General features: G+C 35.2%; 1 pseudogene; it reads right to left on the bottom strand.

The window, feature by feature from the left end:
* Positions 1 to 8,694: 8,694 nt before the first annotated feature.
* Positions 8,695 to 10,645, bottom strand: LOC147571183 (heat shock transcription factor, Y-linked-like; annotated as a pseudogene).
* Between the last annotated feature and the right edge of the window lie 1,073 nt (positions 10,646 to 11,718).

Here is an 11,718-nt window from a genome sequence, read left to right as displayed (position 1 = left end):
ATGTACCTATCAGAGTGCAGTATCACAAATAGAGAAATTATCTGTGTATTATGATATCTGTGGGTATGACCTGAATACTATCAGTTATGTCTAACATATATATATAAGAAAGAAGACACCATTTAAAGGATAATATATCATAGGCAAATCATACAGCAATAAAAAAAAGCACTTTTTGATGCATTGGACAACATGAAAGTGTCACTGAAGAGTTTTGGAGCAAAGGAGACTCGACTCATAATTAGTTCTATCCATATATTACTTAAGAATATGCAAGTTAATCTGGTGCTCAGATGACAGAATAGAGCTATATTCTGCATCTGATGTGCCGATGGGAGAAAAGTTGGTATATGGAATTGTTTTTGTTTTTAACATTTGGTGAGTGGCTCAATTAGTGACATGGAAAAAATTCATCAATTTGTAGACTTCAGATTTTGGACATTTTATTTAATATATTATGCTATCATTAAGAAAAAAATTAGCCTTGGAAATGGAAATGGAAATGGAAATGGAAATGGAAAATGGAAAATGGAAATGGGATTGCCTTCTAGAGGGATGGATTGGTTAGATGGTGGCTTATGTCTCCTCATGGGCTAGGGAAATTTTGTGAGCTCTTATATTCCCAAAGTCATTGAAGTCATGGTTACTTAGGTGATTATACATTTGTCACAAATAGAGCTGAATATTTAAAAGAAAATGATACTGGTTAACTTCTACAGAATTGTGGGCAGAAGGAGGCTAACTGCTAACATTTTTGGAATAATCTCCAAAACCATGACACAGAATGAGTCTAGAGCAAAATCTTTCTTTACCTATGTTCCACGGAGCACAAGATGTTGGCATTTCACTTGCTGACAGCATAGTTTGGAATACTTTATCCATTACAGGTGATTTTGCCAAACGTCAGGTTACCCTCACCACAATATGAAGTAGTGCACTCCCATGTTGAAGTCTTAAATGTGTGTTTGAATGCTAAGGATTCTTGAATGCTCTATCACATGCTTTTGTCCTAATTGTAATGGAGGATTGGCTAATTCTGATTAGCCAATTAATTAGTTAATGTCTGAATCCTAGGCTGATAAGATAATACGGCTTGTGACATTGCAGTTTCTTCAAAAACTCAATGATGATGTGTAAGCATATATGAAATTTACTCCCTACACTTTCTCTTTATGAGTTAAGATTTCTCCACTCATTAAGGAAGACTTGCTATTTTCAAGAATTGGAGATATACATTAGAAAATGGAAAACTGGTTTGAAGTACAAATTGTTTATGCAAACATACTATTAGCACTGCAAGATTGTTAATATAATGTTAGACATGTACCAGATAGAAAGAAGCATACATCCCCCCCCCCCCACCCCATAAAGTGCTTTCCTCTTGAGTCTCATTTGTATGTTTTCAAGTGCATAAGACCATCATGGATGGATGTTTTCAATTCCAGTTCTTTTTATTCACCCCACAAAAGGAGGAGAAAAGGTAGAAACTAGTGTTTGTTTTATACACAATCTGAAATATTAATAGGGATCATTTTAAAGACAAATATAAGGAAATCACTTCTACATGTAAGTTATGACGTTATATTATTATATACTTCATGTTTGGGGAGGAAAGAATAGTAATAGTAAATGTTAAGGAAAAATATTAATAGTAAACAAAAACATAATCATCTGATCCTCAAATAGTGCCTAAAATTCTCTATTTATTTATGTGATTAATACCGATTTCATAGAGATTGATCTCTACCGGGAAACCTAACGTAGGAATCTGTCTACTAAATAGTTGTCAGTCCTTCCTTTCTTTATAATATTCAGTTGCTTTCCTTTACTTTTGGATGTGTGGTTTGTGAATATTGCCTGTTAGCCTGCAATTTTGCTTTTCATCCTTTTAATATAATCTTCAAAAGATACAGAAGCTTTAAAATATTTTTAAATCAGCTTACAAATTTTTTCCTATCACTTTATCCCCATAGTATATGTATTGTGCATTTGATGTGCACTTTACTTAGTTGTAGAGCCTGAAAATTTTCTCATGGTTTTTCCTAAGAATTGTATAGTTTTATACTTTGTGTTGAATCTCAGTTGACATATTTGTTGAATTAGGTGAGACTTAATGAGGATTTTTTTCCCTACAGATATTCATTTGTTCCCTTAGTTCAGAGACAGTGTTTTCTGCATTAAACTGCTTTTACAACATTGTCCAAAAATGCCTAGACATGCTTATTTATGTATTTATGTTTCTTAGCTCTTTATTCTGGTAGCCCTTTGTCAGGCCACTCTGGTCTTGTAGCTACTGTTGCCTTGCTGGGATTTATAGAAGAACTGAAATAAACATGTAAATCAAGAATCCAGCTTGACTAAAATCAATTAGTTTCAAAATATGTTGAGTCGCCCAATCCATAAATAATAGTGTATCTCCATAGTGTTCATAATTTTTGTAGTATTCAGTCTCAACGTCTTTTATATGTCTTGGTAGATTATACCTATTTACTTTTTAAAAATCAGTTATAGGGGCGCCTGGGTGGCACAGTCGGTTAAGCGTCGACTTCAGCCAGGTCACGATCTCGCGGTCCGTGAGTTCGAGCCCCGCGTCAGGCTCTGGGCTGATGGCTCGGAGCCTGGAGCCTGTTTCCGATTCTGTGTCTCCCTCTCTCTCTGCCCCTCCCCCGTTCATGCTCTGTCTCTCTCTGTCCCAAAAATAAATATTGAAAAACAAATTTTTTAATAAAAAAAAAATAAAAATCAATTATAATTAGTATTGTATTTTTAATATCAGCCCTTTGTCATCAGAAACCCAATTTGTGTATGTTGAATTGTGTCCTGTGACTGCTAACTCATTGTTCCAGGAGTTTTTGGGTATTCTTGGGATTTTGTAAGTATCCAGTCATGTCATGTGAAAATAGGGATTGTTCAGTTTCTTCTTTTCTGATGTATATCAGGATATCTGTATCAATATTTATATCTTTTATGTTTTGTCATAGTGTACTCACTAGAACTTGTAAGACATTGTTTAGTAAATGGGAATGTGAGACAACTTTGTTTCATTCACAATTTTAAAGGGAAAGCATTCAGTCCTTCACCATTATTTATAAAATTACTGTAGAGTTTTGTGTGTGTGTGTGTGTGTGTGTGTGTGTTTCACAGATGTTCTTTACTCAGTTGAGGAACTTAAGTTCTGTTCACAGTTAAAATGTTAACTATTCAAACAATGGATGAGTATGGAATTTTGTCACATTTTTTTCTGAATTGGTTGGTATATCATGTATTTTTTCTCAATCTGTTAACATTATAGACTACATTTGAAAACTGTATTGTATTTGAATAATGAGCCAGCCATGCATGACAGAAAAAACCCCCTGTGATCATGGTGTGTATTTATACTTCTATATTGAGAAATAACTGTTTTAACATTTTTACCTCTCTAGTCACGATGGTTATTGAGTGTGTTCTTTTTCCACTCTGTCTAGTTTGGGCTTGAGGGTAATATTGGCTTTATAGAATTAATTGGGATGGGTTCCCTTTATCTTTTGAAAGAGTTTGTGTAGAATTGATGTTCATTATTAAAATGTTTGGTAGATTCTTATATTTTTTATAAGATTGTGTAGATTTCACGTTAATTCTTAAAATCTCCCGCGTAACTATCTAAGTCTGGATATTTCTTTTAAAAGTTACCAGGCTATTTTAGGGATGTATTTCATATTGGATAACTGAGGTGTACTGTCAAGTTTGTCAAATTTGTCAAATTTATATGTGTGCAATTGTTCAGAGCAATTCTTTTATCTTTTTTATGTCTGCAGGGTCTGTAGTACCATCCCATTTCATTGTTTGTACTGCTAAAGTCCCCTCTTTTTCTTTTCAGTCTTGGTACAGGTTTGTCTATTTGATTGTGTTTTTTTGTAAATTAGTTATTATTATTTTTTAATGTTTTATGTTAGTTTTTAGGGAGAGAGAGAGCACAAGGGGGAAAGTGCAGAGAGAGAGGGAGACACAGAATCTGAAGCAGGCTTCAGGTTCCAAGGTGTCAACACAGAGCCCGACCAGGGGCTCAAACTCACCAACCATGAGATATGACCTAGGCCAATGTCAGACGCTTAACAGACCGAGCCACCCGGATGCCCCTGATTCTCTTTTTAAAGAACAAGCTCTGTTTCATTTTATTTCCTATTTTTCTCTCTTGTGTTTCATTGATAACTTATTTTATCTCCTTGTTTGTTTGTTTTGGATTATTTTCCTCTCAATCTAGTTTCTTGAAGAGGGAGCTTAGTAACTGAAACATTTCCTCCTTTCTAATGTTTGCAGTTAATGTCATAAATTTTCTTCTTACCACTGCTTTGCCTGCATCTGATCTGATATGTTGTACTTTCATTTTATTTTATTTTTTTAGTTCAGTGCATTATTTTATTTCCTCTGTTGCTTCTTCTTTCACCCTTAGCTTACCTAAGGATTATTGCTGGACCCATGGATTAGCTTCCAAGTATGTAACAAATTTTCTTGTTATCTCTTGCTGTGTTCTACTTTGACTCCAATGGAGTTGGACAACACACTGCCTGGTTTCAGGCATTTCAGATTTGTTGAAGTTTGTTTTATGGTATCATGAATATGTCCCATGGTCCCTTGAAAAAAAATATTGTCTGTTAGAGAGAGTGTTCAATAATAGTGGATTATGTTGCACTGGTTGATAGTGTTGTTGAGTTCTGCATTTTTGCTCCTTTTCTGCTTAGCTCTGTGAATTCAGAGAGTAATGTTCAAGTCTTCAGCTGTACTATCTATTTCTTTTAGTTCTTTTAAGGTTTACTTATTTACTCTGTTTCTAGGTTCATAAACATTCCAGATTGCTGTTGTTTTTCATGACGAATTATTCATTTATTATTACGTAATATTGTTTTCTAATCTCTGGTAATTTTCTTTTCTCTGGTTTATGTCAGCTGTTCTCAGTATATCTACTTTTACTTTCTTTTGATTAATGTTTGCATAGTATAGTGTTTCCATTTTTTAATTTTAAAACGTATTTTTATATTGAAATGAATTTCTTATATACTTAGAGTGTTGTTTTCGTTGTTTCTCTTTGTATATCTTCTTTAGTGGCTGTTCTAGCTATCACAGTGTGTGTGTGTGTGTGTGTGTGTGTGTGTGTGTGTGTGTGTGTGTGTGTATTTCATTATGTAGTTTTCTGGACTTTTTTTTTTTTTTTTACCAGGTTGAGTGAAATGTAGACACCTTATTTTAAATCACCTAGCACTCTGCTGTTTATAGTTGTCTTAAATGGTTGCTTTACATACATTTAGCACCAGCTCAGATAGTGTTATATAATTTAATTGTATTACATTGCATTCTAAAATTTCCATTGGTTCTTTTTTTCTGCTGAAATTAAATATACTTATGCTTTCTACTTTTTCATTACTTTCAAGTATGTTCAAAATTGCTCATTTAGGCTATTTTATGATGGCAGCTTTAAAGCCTTAGTCAGATAATACTGGTCCTCTGGTATTTCTCTGTTGGTACTTCTAAATTTTCTTTCAGGTTGAGAGCTTTCTGTTTCTTGACACAAAGAGTGATTTTTTTTTATTTGAAACTTGGAAATTTAGGGTATGTTTTGAAACTCTGGATGTTGTTCTAATGTCCTTCTCTTGTAGCTAGGCTATGTGATACCACTCCAACAGGAAACTGATGTGCTGCCATGTGGGGACGGAATTCCGGATTTCCTCATTGGCTACTCTTGATGCTTGAGGGGAGAGAGCTACCTATTATTGATGAGTAAGCAGTGGCCTACTCCCTGCAGGCCTTACTGGTACCCAAGAAAAGAGGGGTGCCTTATTAATACATGGAACTATTGAAAATGCCAGTTCTCTGCTCAGGCTTTTCTGGTACTACCCCAGCGATGAGTTGGGGCCCTTATTATTGTTTGGTGCAACGGAATTCTAAGGTCCGTCTTAGGCTTTGCTGGCTTTGGTGAGAAGTTTGTCCAGAGTTTTGTGGTTGGATAAACTATAGTATTATTGTCTAACAGTTTTCTGTTTTTGTAAGACACCCCTTGCCTAACCTTGAATGGAGAAAGCAGTCTTTATTAGGGGTATTTTTGATCTGTGCCTATTTGGCACATTTCTGGGTTTCTTTAGGACCAAGTCTGTGATACATAAGGCAAAAAGAAAATCTAGGTACACACTTAAAGATACATTCTCACAGGCACACACAAGCACAAAGACATACTTGTATACACACACACACACACACACACACACACACACACACACACACACACACACACAAATCCAGGGAACACAAATCCATCTCATCATTCCCTCGTTCTCAGTTCCTCTTTAATACACTTGTTTTCTCCACTTTTCAGAGTCTTTTTACAAAATTTGTTTTATACGTAACACCCAAGAATTTTAGTTGTACTTATGGGATGCATAGGGAATAGTATGTTTGTGTCCTCCATAGAACAGCTGTAGTATTCTTTTTGGGCCAAATGTTGGAAGTTATTTTTGCAGTTGAGTGATTTTAAACTCGTGAGAACCTAAATAAGAAGAATGTTTAAAAGATATAGTTGGTCCTGAATCTCAAGACACCTTACAATAAGTTGTAAATTAAGATATTCTGTGACTTGAGGGTTATATTGAAATCATGTTGTATTATACTTGAGGGTAGAAAGACTTGGGGCACGTAGGAAAAGGATATTCAAGTCACGCTTACCTGTTTTCTGCATTTGCTCATTTACTTTTCATTCTTTTTTTTTTTTTATCTGACACCTTATTCTGGATTTACTCTCGCTGTATTCAATTCCGTATTCTAGCCATCTCCTCCATCCTCGCATTATTTTTCTTTTGGTTCTCTCAATGTGTTCTCCATTTATGCCACTTAAGTCTTTTTTTTTTACATTTTTTACTATTTTAGGACTCAATTTTTTCTTGAAACATTCATGTACATTAAACATGTCGTTGAACGATATTCTCTATAATTAAACATCTGAGAACTAAAGCTAATGATTAAAGACTTAATGGGCATAGATAACCCTTTTCATGTCATGAAACTCCAGGAAGAAGTCAGGATTTCCTATATGGAGCAATAGTTCCACACTTTTCCTGTGTGGGCACAACTTGAAAATATAGGCATATGGTGTGCGATGACAAAAATGTGTTGCCATCTGGGACCTCTGGATGTTCGGATCTGTACTCCATCGCAGTCTCAGCTATCTCATAGGACTAAGTGGATGAATTTTGTCAGCAATGCACTTCAGTGCAATTGTTGTGATACTGCTATACATAAAGAGTTGGTGAGTGTATCACAAATTTTCTCAGGGAAAGACTTGTGAAAGCTGAAGTTGGAGAAGAAATGGTGAGAGAGGCAGAGAAATAATACATATATTTCAGTGAAACAGAAAGGAAAAAGTCCTTTACAGTGGTATTACCCAAAGTATCAAGTTTGCATAACGGTCAAATAACAGGAAACTAACCGTGTATGGAGTGATGCTAGTTTCATTATGTCAAAGTTATTATCTAGTGTACTAGATACTGTTGTACACTACTGTGATCTACCGTTTAAGAAACTTTCCAGTGAAGAGTAAAGAGTAACGAAACTCTCCAGTAGAGAGTAAAGAGAAAATTACGAATTATGGCAGTAGTGAAGGACATAGGAGTTACAAAAATAATTTTGATTGGCTTAAACCACCATTCATTCAGAAACATACATGTAAAAATATATTGTATGGGAGTCACTGTGATCAGTCTGTACTGATGTCCACGACTGAGTAGGAAAAGGCAGTTGACAGGAAACAACTTGGAAGAGGTGATGCATATGCTGGATTGATGAAAGTAGTAGTCTAGTAATTCAAGAGAGAGACTTCTAACCAAGGAAAGAGCTGGTGCCAAATTTGTCTGATGGGAATTGGCATAGCTAAAAAGAGATTGTCTAAATATAGCTCAAAATGGACAGTGAACACAAACATGTGAACCTACTAAGGTGAACAGATGTCACCTCTTTAATAGATTTGTTACCTGTGCTGAATTTCAGGGCTCAGAATCAAAAAGGCATTAAATAACAGCATAAGGAATGAAGCATGGAATAGGCTTTGGATGGAACAAGAAAACAACATAAAGGTTTATATTAGAAGATATAAAAGATGAACACATGCGAGAAGGAAATAAAGGCACAAACAAGCTGGAATGTTTTGAGATCACTAGAGCCACAAACAGGTCCTAGATAATACCAATTGTAAAATTACACAACACCTTGATTGCTGCAATTCATTACTGCATGATGTGATCTTTATTATTCCAGTGATGTATAGTGGTTGCTGCACTAGTGAGAAGATGCTATGCTTTCCAGTATGAACGCATTTTTTAATGAAGACAACCTTTACCAACTAAAATCCAAGGCCTCTTCTACATGACTGGGAGAATGTAATTGACAGAATACTAAATTCTTTGTGTTTGCCTTTTCTAGAGCTCACTTACATGTATCCCTTCCCTGTCGTCCTAATATATGGCTTTATTTGATTCATCGTGGACTGCTTCAGAAACTACATAACTTTGGCTTCTTTTCCTTGCTCCTCATGTCTTTTTTAAAAAGCTGATTAGGTATTAATTTACTTAGGAGGCATGTCAGAGTGGTACTATCAAATGGCCAACAAGTACAATAAATAAATAACAAAGGATTTTACTCTAAATTATTTCAAAAATAAACAAAATGAAACCATAAAGGTGAACATGTAATTTTATTGTTCAAATAAGAGAATTTCCATATTTGGTCATTTGCCAATAAATTTTAATCTTTGTTTTCTTGTATTATCTGGTAGTCCTTTGATAGATCACTTGTAATCAGGATGATGTACATAGGATGAAGACGGTTGATGAGTTGACATTGCAAGTGAGGCAGCAGAGGTATCAGCTATCATTGGCATTGAGAACCATTGGTTGCTTGGTGGTTGAGGGTTAGAAAAACGAACCTCACTGGCTGACACAGCAGGATATCTAGTTGGAAAAGTGCAAGGCTCCACCACTGTTCCAAAATAACTGTTCTGTAAGGGAGATATGATGCCATACTGAGATGTAGCAGTTGTAGTTGTAACAAAGTTCACAGCGTGGCCATTTGCTTGAGTGTAGCTGTCACGTGAATGCGTGTGAAAAGTGGTCAACTGGTTTAAAATGGCATGCTGATCCATTACCATTTGTTCTGACGGCCTAGCTGACGTTGATGACGGTGGAGAAAGATCACTTGTCACGGGGGCAGTTGTATTAGCAACTCTCTGGATAGTAGGACGCTTCCTTATCAGGGGCACATTTAAATTTGTGGAGGTTGACAATGCCCTTTCTCCACTAGTTTCAGCAACAAAACCAGAATTAGGACTATGCACATTACCCTCAGCTCTGCATGGTTTCTTGTTGAAATCTTGAACTAGTGATACTGTGGAAGCATTTTTAATCCCGACTCTTCTTTTCATTCTTACTAAAAGTTGAGGGCAGCCTCGTTTAAAATTTGGATTATGATAGAACTGTAACTAAAACCAAAGGAGAATGTTATTTAGTGACATTCTTCAGTGAAGATATTAAGAGAGGATAACAGATTTAATTTATGAAATGTTGACTTAGTTTCATCACATAAAGTCATCAGTAATACATGTACATTGTTAGTGTTTAAAAAAAATTAACTTACTGGAAATAAACATTTAATTATGGTTGTGAAAATGTAACTGTTACTTACAAGTAACAGTGAATACCACTTTAAATGGTTTCAGCAGCTTATTTAGATAGGAGTTTATTGATAAAGGTCAAAGTTGCTAGCACAGTTTCTTATAGTGCTGAATGATCCATGCCTAAGCTATCCTTAATTTTTAATAAGCATTCTTAAACTTTTTCATATAACTTTAAAGACCTAGTTGCAGTCTATATTTATGAACATATTTACTGATGTATGAAGTACAATTTTATATATTTCATATATAAGCAATAACATTTTTGAATACCTTGCTTAAAACAGATACTTCTTTTTCCTCTGCCAGAAAATCAGCCAGAGAAGCAGATCTTTGGAAACTCTGTCGCATTTTACTAAATCCGTAAAGGTTAAGCTGGCGAACTAAAGTCTTCATACTTCCAGTTTCAAATATTCTGAAAGGGGCCTTTCTCTCCAGAACTTCTTTCTTGAAGAGTTCCTCATCAATCACTATTGAAGTCCCATTCTCATCCCACCAAATTGATTTGAATTGATCACTTTCAACCATGTTCCAAAGTTTTCTGGGAAAAGTCAGAGACAGAAAGTCACTATCTTCGTCTGGTTCAGAGACACAAAATGTGTATCGTGGCCTTTTTATTAAGGATCCTCCTGACAAAGCCTGGAAAGCATTTTCTTCAACCATAGACCTTAGGTCCAAATCCCCAGTCAATGTGGGATCCCACAAAGGAGATCTAACAGAGGCTGCAGAATTAGTCGATCCATCTTTAGGAGAACCATCTTGAATTTCTGAAGAAACATGTGCCATCTCAAATAAGGTTTCTTTCAGCTAGGTTTGTCATCTGCATGGTTTTGAACACTGCAGCTTCAACTGCTGCTTTGGCTTGCCTACACAGGTAATGTATCCAGACCATCACAATGGTTCTCCACCTCAGTAGTTGTGACATCACAAGATGCCTGGTCTCCTAGCAATTAAAGTGTAACATTCAGACAGAGTGTTTCCTTCTTACTATGTGAAATATATTCAGTTAAAATAAAACAGGCCAAATAACGTTAACTGAGATATTGACAAAAATACGAGATCTGCAAAACCTCATTCTTACAGAATCTTTTAAATAAATACATACATAATTATATTTAGACCCTGAACTAAAAATGATTTCCTTCCTTGTAAATATATTCTTTCTAGATTGCTGCCAGTAGCACAAAATCTGGTAAAAGAAAAGTGTAAAATGTGAATAAAACAAAGGATTTTAAAAACTCTGTCCGTTTGGAACTTAAATCTGTGAAACCTGTATTTTTTTTTTTTTTTTTTTAAATAGCATAACCTTTAAGACCACAGGTTAGTGGTTGCCATGGGCCAGGTGAAAGGGGAATGGAAAATACTATATGAAGGGTTTCTTTTTAAGCTGATGAAAATGTTTAATAACTAGACAGGTGATATTGTACAACATTACAAAGATACAAATAGTCCTGAATTGTATCTTTCTAAGTGGTTATTTTTACATAATGTGTGTTTTGCCTCAATTTTTAACAGTGCAATGAATTTATCACTAATTAAAATAAAACAGAATTCGGTTTCTGAATATAAAGTTAACTTATCTGTGCATCTTATGTGAGTAGTCTGGGTTAAACAATATCAAATACATTTCCATAGTAATATTAGTAGAATACATATGATTTTATTTAGAATGTCTGTACCTGTGAGATAGTCATGAAGTAAAAGGCTTTAACAGAGAGCAGTAGATCTAGCATCAACGAGATCCTAAAAAGTGGGAGAGGAAAAGTAACAAGACACTGTTATAAGTAAAATAAATTTGTATGTGTGTCTCAGGGCAATATTGCTCTTATTGCAATATCAAAAATATTTATAATAAAGAGGTTATGTGGAAAATGTTTGTTTTTGTAAAATATAATTCATGGTCAAACTGGCTTACATACAACTCCCAGTGTTCGCACCCATCCCAACAAGTGCCCTGCTCGATGCCCATCGTCCATTTTCCCCTCTCCCCCATCGCCCCCCATCAACCCTCAGTTTGTTCTCTGTATTTA

Source organism: Puma concolor, unplaced genomic scaffold, assembly GCF_028749965.1.
Source record: "Puma concolor isolate L17-30 unplaced genomic scaffold, mPumCon1.1.hap2 unalloc_scaffold_5, whole genome shotgun sequence".
Classification (NCBI taxonomy): domain Eukaryota; kingdom Metazoa; phylum Chordata; class Mammalia; order Carnivora; family Felidae; genus Puma; species Puma concolor.
This window is presented reverse-complemented; position numbering and strand designations above follow the sequence as displayed.